We start from the raw sequence: 16797 nt of genomic DNA, 5'->3' as shown, positions 1-16797 counted from the left end.
TTACTGATTCATTACATGTTCATGCATAGTCTTTACAGAGCCTCTTAAGCTTGGGCAGTCCTTTATCAGAATGTATTGTATAAGAAACCATCTGGGTCTTTAAGGTCCAAGGTCTGCTGTGACTCTGCAGAATTCCTGTGGATTGTTACTAATTTTTTTTTTTTTTTTTTTTTTTTTTTTTGCAGGAACTTTCCTATTCTTTGCATATTGATACACTGTGCTTGTCTCTCATAGAACTAGTGCAGCATTTTGTTGTAAAACCTTGTTGTAAATCACTTTTATGTTTTAAAATGTCTTTGCAAGGTGGTGGAATGACTTAGCAGAAAATATTGCAATTGCTGACAGCAGATTCTTTCCCTTAAGAGATAATGCTTGCAAAAAAAAAAAAAAAAAAAAAAAAGATACTGTAAGCAGAAAAAAATTCTGGAAGTCTCATTGTCCACTTTGGCTCCATGACCTTGGATGTAATTGAATGGCTTCTAAGCTTTGTTGCTCAAGCAATGTCTAGATAGTCCTATACACAAACTTGACTTTTTTATGAAAGAGGAAAAATTAGCTAACCTAGGGTCTGAAATGAAAGATAACTAAATTGATTTTCTTTTCCTAAGAAATTTTTATTAATAATTCTCTGCAATCTGAAAAAATACAGACTTTTTTTTATGTTAGTTCCATCTATTAAGGAAAAAAAGAAAATAGTTTTTTTTTTTCCCTGAAAACCTTTATCTAATTAAAAAGGTATGAGTATTGCCTTTATTCTACAAGGTTATTTGATTAATTATATTATCTATTCACTAGTGAGTATAGTCCTTAGACATTTTTGAATGAGAATAGGACTTTTTAATATGACTGTATTCATGGTATCATGGGAAATCCTACTCCAGTTGTTTCTCTCTTTTGTTGATGATCCTATTCTAAATGTCTGATGTCTGTGATAGCAGTTGAGTTATGTGAATTCTGATTTTTGTAACACACATCCTGTTTTATGTGTCTTTATTTTACCATTGTTAACCTATCAGACTAATGTCTTTTTTTGCCATGTTTGTCTTTTCTATTGATTGCACAGAAGTGAAGAACACGGTATGAACAGTGCTGTGTATTTATTTATTTATTTCTTCTACTCATTCTTTGTTTCTGTACCTGTGGAAGAATGATGGGAACTCTCATGCATTGCTGGATGGTTGTAAGGGAGGAGTGTCTGAGGGGCAATGAATTAATTGATGTACTTAGACTGTGAGGCTGTAGGAAAAAGAGCCCCCCCCAGCCCAGCCCAGACTGTTCAGGTGGCCATGGGCAGCAAGAGAATGCCGTGGCACTCGGGCTGCTGCAGGAGCACAGTGCAGCTACTCTTCATCACCTTGAAATGTCACATGAAAAAAGGCTCTGTCAACTTCCCAGTTCCTGATCATGGCAGACCTGAGGTTACTTTTGGGGGAATGGCTGTTGGTGCTTTCTGACAAATCCAGTTCCTTCCTGGTGATTTTTTTTTGGGAAAGGGAAGAGTACACGTACTTAAAGCTGAGTGCCAATCCTCTTAGGCCAGTAGCAGCAGATGACATTCTCTCTCCTCTTTTCACCCTTTTATCCTCAAACTGGTAATAGCCTTTGACAAGCATTGCTGTGATTAAGTAAAGAGACATATTGCCTTGTTAAAGGTACTTCACAGAGTAGGGAAAAAATACCTTGAAGACTGCTTAGATTAATAATTCATAGTTAGCTGATGTAGCAGGACAAACAAAGTACACTCAAAGTTCCAGTTACCTGGAGATCATGAATGTCACTGCATCCTTAACATAATGGAGAAGATGCTGCTTCAGGACTTCCAGGGACAATGTATTCATTGTTCTCCACTTTGTCCAATGTGGCAATTAATGTGATTAAGCTAGCGCCAAATCTGTTTTAAATACTATTGCACTGGGTCGTTAACTTTAACACTGTCATCATGTACTCCCTAGTGCATTTGCCTTATTTAAGGGAGGTACTAATGCTTAGCATTCACTTGAATCAAGAATATATTAATGCTTCTCTAGTTCTCAAGATATTACTCAGTGTTCATGTATTAAGAATTATATGGACTAATAGGGGAAAAAAAGTTAGCCCTGTGTCCCTTAGCCATTCAAAGTTCCCACAGGCATAGTAGCAAGTGTTTTTATACTATAGTTTGCAAACCTATTGGTGTTTAGCCAGTTGTATGTGTTGTTTTTATCTTTTTATCTTTGATCTTCAAGGCTGCCTAGAGTAAAAGAAAACTGGAGTTGTTCATAGGTCCTATAAAGGATGTGATGCAGTGTAGTTAAGAAGAATTACCAGGTAGTTCTCAAGCAGTTCCTTTTATTCTAAAGATCCATCAAGCCGTGCTGGATTTTCTAGGGAGCAGTATTGGGACTAGCTGGACACTGCTACAATGGCTGCCTGAAGACATGGGCAGTAGGTCTTGACACCAATGATGTTGCTTTTAGAAAGAACTTAGAGGCACAAACTGCATATTAAACTTGAGTTGGGTTTGGAAAATAGACTTATGTTAGAAAGAGTCCCAGTGATCAGAGTGAAGTGAAAGCAGAAACTTGAGCAAAGGTTCTGGTGTCAATTACACAGCCATGAATCCACAGAAACAGGCAGCAATTGATGCAGGTGGCTTCTAGTCTTTGTCTGAAATTCCTTGTATAGTTGAAACAATGAAGTGGTTTAATATCACATATAACGGTATCTCTGTGCTAGAAACTTAATGTAGCAAAAGAAGAAAAAAGAGTTAATTGATTTTTTTTTTTTAATTAAAGGTATCTATCTGTCACTGCTCTCATTGTTCACATGTGGGAGCAATGGTAAGAAAAATGTCTAAAATAAATTCTTACATAATTTGCATGTATTTGACTTCAGAAGAATGAGTCCTTGGCCTTGAGTTTAAAGTGAAGAGGAAATGTGGGTTTGTGTCTCTGAAAAAATTCCTCGAGAAGCACTGAATACACACATGTATCTGCTAGTGATTTTCAGACATGCTCTTCAAATGGTCATGTTGCTTTACTTGGGAGAGTTTTAAAAGTAGTCAGATGTTAAATTGGAAACATGTTTGGTTTACCAACATGTGAAAGTGATATGTGAAAGTCTGCTAGGAGCTAGTGTGGAAATTGATCTGTGAACTGAGTCCCAGTGAGATAAGAATACATTCACACTTAGGGTGCACACTTCTGTGTGCAGAAAAGCATGTGGTTGTCCAAGGGCTTGCATACCTAGGAACAATCACTGAATTCAGGTAACTTCACTGAATAAAGTTAATACCTCCATAAGTGAAATTTGTACCACATTAAATACAAGAGGGGCTCTTATCAAAGTGTAAATGTGAAAACATTTATTTTTACTTTTGTGACTACTTTTTAAAGATGTGTAACCTTCTCTGAAGTACATAAAGCACTCAGAGATCTCTCTTTGGAACAGGCAATGTTGTACTTTTATGGACCAATCTATATGAACAGCTACATGTCCATAATTATACGTGCTTTTAACCTCTTCCTTGATTATTTTTTTCTTCTGAGTTCCTGTAGTTTTCAAAACAACTCTCTATGCTTTGCAATGTGACCTGAAAGGTCAGAATTAAATGTGTAGAAACCTGCTCCTATAGAGCTGCTGAAGAATGTAGTGGATTCCATCTCCCTCATGTATAGCAGGAACTGTGGTGTGTTAATTAGCTCTTTTCATTGCTGCATTGTTTCCTAAAAAAAAAAAAAAAAAAAGTTCTTCGCTTTCAGCCCTGGTACATAGCTTAAACTGAATTACCTCTAATAGCCATTCTGTTCCCAAATTGTTATTTTTTTTTGTCTCAGCAGCCTTTGAAAGCATATGTCTGCAGCACTTTGTATCTTGAAATAAACTGAGGGAACTTTCACACTACTGTAGAATCATCTGACTTGATAAGTACCAAGAAAGATAGAGTTTTTCTTGTGCACTAGCCAGATGATCCCACAGATTCCACACTGCAGAGTCTGGTCCATAGTTTTGGCAATAGTTTCTAATATGCATTTGAGCTTCATTGTTTCATTTGTGATGACTTTCACTTTGCTAGTTAATGATTTTAAAGTGTGTAATCCACTACCTGGTTTTCTTTCTTATTTTTACTCAATAGGCATGTACTTCTAGAAATTGCTTCCCCATAGATTCTCTTAGTGTTTTATGTTTTTAGAGGGAGGGTGGTTGTGAGACCAATTTCGCGGACATTTTCAAACTTTTTTACAAAATTTGGATTGAGGATGTATAATGCTTAATAAAATTTCCCTTTAATGACCTAGTCCACTTCCTTGTGAGAAAATTTGACCTCCTCTGTGCAAAATCTTACACAAAATATATTTTTGGGAGAGTAGGTATATCTGCACGTCTATCCTTTGCATCTTCCTCAAATGCTGATTATTTTTTCTATTTTTAAAATGATAAAACCCAGTGAATGTTCTTTGGACCTTCCCTTTTCCAGGTACTTGGGAAGATATGTGCCTGTTTATCAGATGTTTTATGTGTGTATTGCTCCAGCCCAGTTCCCCAGAGGATTTGCTAACTGAACCTCACACTCTTATTGTGGTATGTGCCTATCAGGAGTAACTCAGGGGCAGGTGGGAGGTGAGAAGATACTTCTCTAAATAAGGGACCCTGTGAAATCCTCATCTGAGACAGAAGAAAGACAGATTTGTATGAAGGTACCATGAGATTTGTTTATGGATGAGAAGAGAGGGATAATTTCATAACGTATCCCTCCAAGATAAAAAGGCAGCAGCCTGTTTTGACTGCATTCCAAAGGACTTGTGGCACATTAAATAAATTCCGGGAAGTAAGAGGGAACCCAAGAGCCTTAGGTGTTACTTCATGTAGGCTCATGTAAAAAAATTCCAAATTTTGTGTATGTATTTTTTCCATATATGATGAGCTCATTAGCTCCTCAAAGAACACAGAGCTAACTGAGGATAAGAAATGTTAGGTCACAGACTAGTGTAAAATAATTCCCAGGCTGAATTTTTTAATCATTTCAGATGAAAATCATACAAAATTAAAAACAAAAAAGTGCATTTCAAGGTTAAGAGATTATTGCAATGAGATGAGTACACAAAAACATGCATAAATTATGCCTACTAGATGAAGCCTTTTAAACTATTATTCTTACTAATGTTGCGCTCAGTATTTGTAATATAAGCTCTAAGAAATTCTGCCTGATGCCTGTATTTAAATGAAGGTGGAGTAGTTTATAAGCAGAATAAAATGTTCAGGGTTTCATATTAACAACAAATAAAATATTTGCCATAAAATGGGATGAAAGAGATATAAAATCTAAATTGTGTACATTGGCCTTTCATTGGGAAGATCACCTCTCCCTAGGAAATTTACTTAGTTCACAGCAATTGCTAGCATTTTGAACTGCATTTTGACTTTGGTACAAAATCTATTGGACTGTTTGAAGCTTAGTGACCATGTCATATAAAATCTACATTCAGTAAATGGCATACAAGGACAGTATAAATATCAGTATGTACATATAGATAGCTAACACATAATTATCAGTAAGCTGTCATCATGAATACAAAATTATGGTGATTATGAGAACAGAAAATAACTACCTTTCTGCCTCTCTTTTTAATACTAGTACATATTCTCATGTCAAAGCCACAAGTTCTTTGCCAGGTCACTTTCGTGTGTGTTGTTCCTTTCTGTGAAAATCTTAAGAAAAAGAATTCTGAAAAATTGAGATTTTTTAAGCTCTCATGGACTATCCATATTTGACATTTTCCAGCAAGTAATCTCCTTTGCAAAGCAAATTCATTATTGATCAGATAGTTTTAGGTATAAAGTCAGTGCAGAATCTATAATAGATTTCCAGCAAATTAACAAGAGTGGGGTAGCATGAAACAAATCAAGCACACCTTGTGATTTTTTTCATGCAATAATGGAAAATTCTCCCATAGCATGGCTTGTCTAGCACATGTTTCTAGAGGGTATCATTACAGATGATGGACTTTGGTTTGCCCCTCCTTGCAATGGCAGAATTTTGCAGAAATCCAAATTTGATTGCCATGTTCTCAGTGCATCCCTGAAAATCCCTAATAGAAGCAATATCAAAATGGGCAAAAGACCCAAGCAAACAAAACCCACAAGTGTTAAAAGGCAAAGTATGTGTGTTTTTTAAGTGATACTGAACTTCAGGATTACATCTGCAAAAGACCCTGCTGCTTGTGGGCTATAATGCAGAATAACAGTTAGAGAAATATTGCAGAATGGTCAGTAAGGCAAAATAGTCAGCCCTTGGTGTTATTTGAACAGGCCTGTTGTAGTGATGCACTTTCATGGCAGCATTTAGATGTAATGTGAGGCACTTGTGGATGTTGGATACACATTACAAACATGAATATCCTCTTTCTTATCTACTCAGAAATTACCTTTCTCACTATCCTTCTCTCACCAGTCCTTTTGCTAAAAGGATTTGTAGCTTGTACATCTCTGTGTTTCAGACTGTGGCTGATGCATTCCTGCTCTGGCGGGTGCAGTTCCTGTTCTCAAGGACAGTGATCCAGTTAAGTGCTAAATGTGCAGGTTGGCTGTGGCATCACTTTTCCAACTGAGATCTGGCAGAATCTGTACAACAGGTTTTCATTGCAGGGATCATCTCCAAATTACTGATCAAAAATTTTTGTATGGAACATGCTATAAAAGTTCCATTATACTGCAGAAGGAACCCCAGTCAGTTTCAGGTTTTTGGCACAGAAGAACTGCAAAGCCGTATGTGGTTCTCACCATGGAATTGGGCTGTGGAACCCTTCTACCATGTTGTAGATTCTATGTGAATTCAAAAAATGGCTATGCAAACTTGTGAAAGGAAAATTCTTGAAGGATGGGGAAGCACAAATATATAAACTCTGGGTCAAGATGTCTAAGGTGCAAGCTGGTGGAAGTTGTGAGAATATACTTTAGTGTTATCATTCCAAGTTATTTTTCTTTTTTTTTTCTTTACCTTCACTCTTGGTATCTGTTGGAGCTGGAGCACTGAGTTTGCTGGCTGGCTTAATGAAGAGATACTTATAATAAGTTCTTAAAATATTTAAGTGTTTTTTCACAAGAAAAAAATTATTTAGCAACAAAGTCTTTTTCAGAAGTCTTAAGGATGCCTCAGCCCTTCTCAGATAGGATAGAGTTGGTGATAGCCTCCAAACTGAGGTTAAATGTTTGTATCTTCTTGGGCCTAAATCTCTTTGTTGCTGTCTCCCTGATGGCTGTGCCTTCTTGGGATCTAGCAGCAAGCTTAGGCTATCTGGTCAAAACTGATGTTCCCCTGTTTTTAAAGTGAGTAGTGGTGGCTGACTTACTACCCTGGTGTGGAATGGGAAGTAATGTGAATAATTCACTGTATTATGTAGAAAAACCAAGTAATTGTAACACAGATAGAATTCAACTGTATCATTCCATCTTCTTCCCTATGGGTGCTTGGACTTGTCTCAGCATATTGCCTGGTTTAATCAGAGTAACGAATCCAAAAAACTGTCAGGCTTCCATTATCACCATGTCTTTGGCACATGAGGTAGTTTTTAAGTAGATGATTCATGAGAATACGTTGTTGGAAAGGGCTGTGCTGAAATGTGTGTGACAGATGTCAAAGAAATATTACTGATATATTTTAAGTGCTGCTCCCAATTGAGGCATTCCTGAGAGTGTAAATATCCTATAGCAACAAGGAAAAAAATCCTTCTGTACTCATCAGGAAGTGCTTTGTGTATGGTTTTCTGGAGCCAGCTGAATATTTGTGATGTTGACAATAGACAGATATAGAACAACAAAATTAAAGTCATCCTTCAGGATAGTGTTCTGGGACACACAGCTGTGCTCCCATGCTGCTGTCCAGCTTTTGTGTAAAAGGTGATTTCCTCCTCACTACCCTTTGTCATTTCTTTGTGCTGATTTCACTTATTTTTCAGCTTGCAAAAACATTTGTGTAAAATGCACAAAAATTTATGAGTGCCTTGTAAATGCCAGTTACAATAGCAGATATGCAAGCATGTCAACTGAATTTCCTTGTATGTATGTGTGTGAGTAGGACCAGCTTGGGAGAGTTATCTGGGGGAAAATTTGCCACAGATGCAAGACTGTTTAAACCATATAAATAATTAGTTACGTGTCTTGTGCATTAAAGTATCAGAATGATGTAGGCTCTTAAAAGTGAAGACAAAATTCAAAAATGAAGCCCAAACTCTCCAAATAGTTAAAAAAATCCAGACAGGATAGGAGGATAACTGGGGATAAAACCAGTCCTTGCAAGTTAACAGATCTGAAATTTCATTCTATTTAACAGTATTTACCAATCATTATGGTTGTAAATGACACTGAAATTAAACTTTTATTTTACTTTGTTTTCTGAGTCTGATAAAGTTGCTGGGATTTTTTTTTGTACTGCAAAGTATTGAGGGACTTTAGTGGACTGAAATACAAAACAGTACTTTCAACTGTGATGATAACAAGGAGCAAATATGAATAAAGATGTATTACAGTGAAAATAAACATAATAACCAGATACTAAAAAAATTACTGAAATACAGTTAGCTCACAATTTAAATATTAAAAAGTATTTTCCCTTATAATTTATGTTAACAACTTGATATCTTTATTCTGTGCTACAGAATCAGGTTTGTTTCAGGACAACAAGCAAATTAAAAATCTCTGTAGATAAGGTGTATTAATCCCCTTCCTAAGGCACAGGGAAATCAGAAGGGTGATTTTGTCATCTGAACTTTTCCTCTTCTGCCCAAAATTATAAATTATATAAAGAAATATAAGCCTTAAGCACAAGGAACTTAAGCATATGCTAACATCAGAATCAATGATTTCTGCCTAGAGAAGTGACCTTTTCTACAGCAGCCAGTGTTCTGTTTTATAAATATTTGATGAAACGCTTTAGATTGGGCTTGTTGTAACAAAGGAGATAAGTGGGGGTAAGTGCTGTGCTCGCCGTGGGCTCACTGGGCACTGCTGTCCTGAGCAGCTGGATCTTCTGAGAGGCTGTGACTTTGGCTTCCACACCTTGCTGTAGCAGTAAAATAACAAGTGAAATATTTATGTGTGTGTCTGTTTCTATTTGCAAGACTAAATTCCAGCTTTGTGTCCGATTCTGTAGTGACAGAGTTAAAAATCCATTTCTGTGTTTGCATCCAGTATAGGCCATGCTCCAAGCAATGGCCACAGAAATTCTTTCCTCTTGGTTTCTGTCTGCAAGTTCAAATGAATTCCGTGATGTGATACTGTCAGCTAGTTTTGTGCTTTCATGTGTTTGCTCAAAAAGAAGCACACTTTTGATGTTGTTCTACTTATGTCTCATCAAAGGTTTCGTAGCAGCTGCATTTCATGGTTCTGTGCAAAACCACCTGGAAAACATCCATCGTCTGAAAGTGATATTCTTAAGAGCGCCTTGCAGACTCAGATTTGCAGGTTGCTGAATGCTGCTAAATTGAAAACGACCCTATTTGAAAGGAAATGGATGCTGTCAATCCTTTAAGAATATCAAAAGCTACAGTACAAACAGCTCACAATATGTAATGGGTGTCTAGAGATCCAGCTGTAAAGCTGCAGCGTAGTGCAATCTGTTGAATTTCAGTCATATAGAGTGAGATTTTGCATATCTCTCCTAAAATGATTTTGTAGTGAATGGCTATTTTAAACATTTACTGAATGCGTGATTACCTGTGCTTATTGAAAGAGACAAGACCTGTATTTAAAGGAATTGTAGTTAAATTCTCCTGTTACCTTCACGTCTTCCCCTATCAAGTTGTCAAAGAGCAAAGCATGTGCTTTATGCCTGCTTATCCAAAAGTAAATGCATTTAAAGATCATTGAAAAAGGATCATTGCTGCAGTTCTGAAATGGTTAGAAGAGTACTTGAAATACTATTTTTAAAAGAGAGATGAGAAATAAATTATGCATATTCATGATGAAGTTAATCATGAAGGCCTCAAGGAATTGTTTGTGTAATTGTGCTGGTTTATATATGCATAAATTATTCATAAAAAAGGGAAATAAGTACTATCAACAACAAATTTTGTTTCCTCAATGATCGCAAACAGTGAAAACTTAATTAGACTGTGGGGAGTTTGAGAAAGATCTTTTAGAATTGTAGGATGCAGTAATATGATAACAATTTTTTTAAAATGCCAGGTAGTAAGCAGAGGAAGTCCTGATATAATTCTACAGTGACCTCCAAATTGGCTACTGTTTTTCAGAGGAAAAAAAATCTCAGAGATATTCTTGATGGTTCTCTAAATATGTTGGCGGAAGGTTTACACTGGATTATTGCAAGTGGCTTTAGAAAATACTCATTCTGATGAAAATTTGACACTTTTTAAGCAAATCCATTTTGAAAAAAGAAATTTATTGAAAGTGTTCTCGTGTCCACCTTGTTCCTTTAAAGTAGATCAATCAGATGAAATTAAGATCATTAAAGATCCAAAATTAGCAGAAAATATTAAGTAAAAGGAGAAGCTCTGTGTCTCTTTTTGTTTGCTTTCTTCTGTAGCAATCTGCCATCCCTTTCCATTAATCACTTGTAGTGGCACTTAATGCTGTGATTCATACCTTTAATTTATTCCAAGAATTACCTAGATAGTGTGTAATAATTACCTACGACATGCTGTAATATGAGTTTCACTGACTGCTCCATGAAAGGACAGATATCTCTGTACTGATCTGAGATTTTTCCTGTTCAGGTGATATAAAGGAGCCAGATGCTGGCTGTAATTAATCAGCAGAGAATTGTTCTGTTGATGGAAAGCTCTCAGCTGGAATAAAGCACACAGAACTGGCTTCTGCACCAAACACTTCTGCCTCTGTGACATCGGAAGAGGGACAACATTTTGATCCATGAATCCATCTGATATGTAATGTTTTATGAAAAACATTTGTTTCTAGGACATTAGGTTGGCATTGGCTTGCCCGCAGAATCGTGGAGCTGTAATTACTTCCTTGTTTTTCATCTGCTGCACTGATCAGATGAAAAATTTCAGGAGATAGCAAAATGAAAGAAGAATTTCGACTCTAACATTTTTTTTTTGAGTAATGGCTACCCTCTTAAAAATAATTCCAGGGAGTATTAGAAGGATGTGAAACAAAGTCCTTTAAACTATTTCCCCTGCTACATTGACAAAGATTTGTGAGGATCTCATTAGTCACAAGAAGTACAATAAAGGAGTACTCACTCTAAGAAAAATAAGCTTCTTTAAGAAAGGAAATTTATTGTTTTGGATTTACACAAGCAATTAAGGTGCCCTTCTTGCAGGGTCACCCAAGGAAGTAGAACGCATATGTTTTCTGTTGAACTGCTTCCCCTGTTTTTGCACTTACAGTACATTTTAAGGAAATGAATAAAAATTCATACCAGGAAACAGAACACAAAATGAAATCTTTATTCAACGTATAAAACCCAAACATTTAGTGCAGATTTTTTTATCCTTGCTAAAAAAGAAAAGTATTGGTTTTAACTCTTCCATAATTTTATAACATCTCCTATTTCTTCCAAATCTCAGCAAAGAAGAACTCTCCATGGGGAAGACTAAAGTGGGTCGTTTCTGGCGGGTTTTGGGGTAAAGCTGCGTTTTTCGGCCGGGAGGGAAAGCAGCGGCACCCCGCGGGGGCCCGAGCGGCCGCCTGCGCTGCGCTCGGCCCGCCACCGGGGGGCGCCGCAGGACGCGGGAATGCGGCTCGGGAATTCGGGAATGAGGCTGGGGAATTCGGGAATGCGGCTCGGGAATTCGGGGATGCGGCTCCACGGCAGAGCGGGAACGGGGCGTCTCTGATCCAGCCCTCCCTCCTAGAGCTGGAGCTCTGAGTGGCTGTGACATTTCTGCCGCTCACCCGAGAGTTTAGAAATGCGTCGTGATAATTCTTTCAGTGCTGGACTAGCACTGGGGAGTTCCTGTCCCAGTGGAGTATTAGAGTGGAGAGAGGTGGTGAAAAGAGAAATTCCCAAATCCTGTTCTCTTCACCCTCCTCCTCCCCCCCCCCCCCCCCCCTTTATTTATTTTATTTTAACCCTCTGTACATTAGTTACAGAATTCTGGTTCTGAACTTGTTTCACCTTTGGGTACAGGCAGTCATTGCCACTTCACGGTGCAAAGACAATGACTGATAGCTTTGAAATGAACTAAGCACCTGGAACCCATTTCTCCCAGGTGTGGCTGCTGACCACATTTAATTGCAGTCCTCATGTCCGTACCAGCATCACTCTTTAACGTTCTCTAGAGACCCATGGCAGAGAGACTCTGCTGATTTTTTTTTTTTTTTGTATCTTGGCATGAACACCATCAGGACTCACAGCATCCTTATGCTGGCTGCAGGGAGGTGCAAAACCACCTACCAGGTTATGCATCTACTTCAGCTTTATGCTTGGGATCACAAGAAGTTGGCATTGCCACTTCAGGATGTGGTGAAACCAAAGTGCATGGCTGTGGTAGGGAGGATGCTGTTGTAATCCAGTTTCTCTTTGGAGTAAGCCATAATTCTGGCTATTAGGAGAGGTATCATTTCATCATAGTTGCCAAACTCGGTGGAATTCTTACAGAAACCTTCCAGGTGGGTTTGACCCTGCCATCAGCTGGGTTACTGTTGTTATAATGCATTTCACAGTCAGTGAAACACTTTGCACCTGAGAGTCCCTCCAGCCCTGTGATGAAAGGGAGCAGCTGGGTCCTGGAAGGTCTCTTAAAGCAGTGTTAATGCCCAGTGCTCCTTTCTGGGCAAAAGAGGCCACTCAAAACACCCGTGTAGATAAGAAGCTTATGACAAACACCTCTGAGGAAAGTAAATCTTTCCATATCTTGATGTATTCATGTGAATACTGGATGCTTTTTAAAAAAATGTTTTAATTTTTTTTTTTTTAGCTATAATTAGAGCTCATTAAAAAGCTAAGTGGATCAAAATCTATGGACTATGATACAGTTATAGACCATGTGTGTGGTAGTCTAAGAATCTATATTCAGTTCTTGACAACACAGACTTGGCAGTTTCTGTGCTTTCACTCCCACTTGCTATAAATATACAACAGGAAAAATCTAAGTGTTAGAAATTTTAAAGTGTTTCTCAGGCTGTTCCTATAATGAAATTATTGTGCCAAAATGGGTCATAGGTAAGAGTGGAGAGTGGGATCTGCTGTTCCATAATCTTATTGCCTCATGTTAAGGGTAAAATGCTGTAACAGTGATACTGTACATCCTGACAGGTCAAACAAGTGAGAGCAGTGCAAAGAAAATCACAACTCACTTAATCATTGAGATTAAAAAAAGTATTAAAACTAGGGTTTTATTTCTTAAGGTGAAAGGTTTTTGAACTGCCTTTGTAGTTATTTCAATTCAGTTTTATACATACCTGCCAAGCAGTTCACAGATGTAGGGACACAGCTGGGCAGCACTTCTGGTTTTTCTTCTGAGGAAAGTCTGTCTAAGAGCTGGCAAACCAGTGAATCCTTGAGTAGTTATTGAACATTGACCACTGAGCAAAGGAATCCTTCAGTTCTGTAGGGCTTCTTTTATCGTTTTTGCATAGAACTTCATGTTTTGAAAAAATCTACAAACAGGAAAATGTTATCTCTAAATTCTAGCATGAATTCCCAGAAAAAGAACACAAGATTTTCGATGGGGTGTTTTCCTCATTCTTTGTTGACCAGTTTTCATCAGTCTTTTCTCTAACAGAAAGACAATCTGCTGTGTATAAACTTTGGGTCTGCCATCTTTTTCCCTCCCTAATGCAGGTACAAATCTAGTGTGTGAGGTGTTCCTGCAGTCCCATGGAAGTTGTGACAGAAGTGATGTTATGAAATGTTCAATCTTCTCTCTTATGAGTGTACATCATGTGTTTTTCATTATTTATTTTTGCAAGGAAGGTAAAATAAAGCTTAAAACCTACTTGCTCAGCACAAAATCACTTCCCTATTGATTTGATCACATTCTTGCTGCTTTTGCTGGGCAGGCCAGCAAGCAGTTTTGTTTCCTTTGGTGAACTTAATCAATGAGGAGAGAGAGAGAGAACATGGAAGTAAATATGCTTATTCATATAAAAAAATCTTACCATGCATTTCAGCAATGTTCATACTAAAACAATACTCTTGTTTTTCATGAATATTCCTGTAAGAAAAAAGCCATTTTCATCTAAGAATGGTAATTAATTTTCCTCATGAATACATTAGAACGCATTTATTAGGAATATTCAGAGATATGCAACTGGTGGTAGTGCTGTGTACCATAGGGAAGCCCTTAATGACTGGCTCCTCCTTTCCTCTCTGTGCTGTGCATTGGTGTGGGTGAGAATAATTATTGGTTTCAGTGCAATGTGTACCAGTGCCCTTTGGAGCAGAGGCTTCAGGCTGCAGAGTGTAATTGCTGGATGGATGGATTTATAGTGAGTTGTGGTCTACAGGGCAAAGCACTTACTTGGCACAACATCCCTGCTTCTGCACAGCTCTGCAGCTGCGTGCTCCCAGCCTCAGTTTTACAGATGGTGGATGCTGTCATTCCTGCTCTCTGAATGAATCAAAAAGAAAAGAAGGAAAAAATCTTGCCATTAGTCCCATCATATGCTTATAATTTCTGACTCTCTTATTTGACTACACTGGAATTATTTGAAGTTTTTTGGGGTTTTTTTGGTTTTTTTTTTTTGTGGGTTTTTTTTTTTACTGATACTTTTCTGCCCATATTCAGTTTGGAGTCCCACAAGACATCTGAAGTGCAAAAACTTTTATTAGTTGCACTTAAGAGTGTCAACAGGGCTCTGTTTATTACTGTATCCTTTTGTTATCTCCCCAAGAACATGTTATGACATTTTACATGCCTGATATTTTCTAAAATGTGGAAATACATCTGAAGAATAATTTTTAAATTCTCATTTTTCAGATAGGAAAGCTGGAGCATAAAACCAGAAAGATTCACTCAGGGCCCATAAAAAGGTTGCTGTTAAGCTAGAAATAACCTGAAGTCTGAACTCTTAGAATCCTACTTTATTATTCATTACTGATCCATATCATGTCCTATTTTCCTATTTGAAATATATGGGAGTCAGGATTTTATTTTCTGTTCCTTTAAATAGAAAATATCTCCTAATAGAGAACCCTGTGCTAGATACAAATGGTTTTAAGTTACTGAATCTACAATCACTGAGTTCTTTTGTTGTTTGGTTTGGAAATAATTTTTTTTTCCATGAAGTTACAAATATATTATTTCTACTCAGTGCTCATTTTGATTTTGACATCATGTAAAATCTCAAATTCCCGTTCCCTCTGCTGAGCATCCTAGAGCACAGAGGAGAGAGATGCTGTGAGTAAGAAGATTTTTGATTAGTTAGTGGTTTCTCATAGTAGGACTACAAGTCTTTCTCAAGTACTGTTACATACTAAATACAAATTTATTTTCTAATTGCGTGGAATATATTTTCCTGGTACTCAGCAAATGAAATTGTATCAACCAAATTAAGTCAGCTACAGAAAACAATACCTGGATTTGGACAAAGAAATTGTATTTTTTCTTTCTGCTTTTTTTTTTTTTTCCATGTCCTTCATTACTTTTTTCTGCATACTATTTAGAGTAGTAAAAAGGTGAAAAATTCAATTTTAGTGTGTCTGTGTGTAAGTGGTGTATTTTGGGAAATGTTCAAAAGAATGAAGTGAGTGTGCTGAAGGAGTCCATGGTGCTCGTGTTGGAAGGCACAATCTGCAATTGAAGCAGGATGTTTTTAAATGGTCCCACACTGCTTTACAGGGCATCTTGGATCGTTAGCATTTATTTTTGTGACTGCAGTGTGGCAACCTCAAATCACCCTGTCAATAGGTCTCTTGCCTGGAGTATTGAGATTTGAGACATTGATCCCTAGGAGTCCCCTTTTATAAAGGAATACTGTCCATTTCCATCCAAAAAAAGACACCATTGAGAGTAAACATGGACACAGGAAGACTTGTCTTCCTTTTGGTGTTTGCTTTCTTCTCCAGACAAATAGATAATCTGGGTTTGAATTCCACATCCTGATTCTATTGAGCTTCTTGAGTTAGTTCACTTTTGATATTCTCTTCATATGAATTTATCTCAATAAGTAATGCCAAAAATGAATGTGCAATCAAAAAATCATACCAATATGTAATGTGTCAAATAAATTAATTTTTGTGTCAATAAATACACCAAGTAATTTTTAATATAAGCTAAGCAGTGATTTGATGCAAAAAAGTATAAAGTAAGAGGCAAAGAAAAATCCTTCAGTTGTGAAATTGACATTAATGAGTAAAAAACAGTTCTAATGTTTCAAAAAAACAGTGGTCCACAGGAATGTGCTGGTATTAAGATGTGTACCATAACATGAAACATGCTGTGCCACATGTGTTCAAAATATATTTTAAAGAGAGTTACTGTAATTTGATTTAATTATATTCATAATGGACATTCACACAGCTTCCTGGCTATGCTATAACTGTTAATCAACACTGAGCACATTCATGCTAAAGTCAAGGCCAGCTGTGGCATATGCACAAACATAGGAAATATGGAATACAGCCATCTATACTCTGTGGTGCAAATAGCTTTGCTTCAGTTAAAAAAGGGACCTTACCAAAAGTGTAATTTGTACATTAGTGTACAAATGTGTATATATTTGCATATACACAGAGCTATATGTATATATTAATAAAAAATAGTCTTCCTTAAATAGTTCTTGTTTGTATTTCACTATTAATTAATGTGCAGTGTTTGTGTTGAATAGCTTTAAACAGCTACTTCCTCGTCATTTTAGCATACCTCCACATTTTTATGATGTGCTTATTAAGTT

This window comes from Taeniopygia guttata, chromosome 12 (genome assembly GCF_048771995.1).
Source record: "Taeniopygia guttata chromosome 12, bTaeGut7.mat, whole genome shotgun sequence".
Taxonomy (NCBI): domain Eukaryota; kingdom Metazoa; phylum Chordata; class Aves; order Passeriformes; family Estrildidae; genus Taeniopygia; species Taeniopygia guttata.
The sequence above is the reverse complement of the archived record's forward strand: the minus strand, read 5'-3'. Positions refer to the sequence as shown.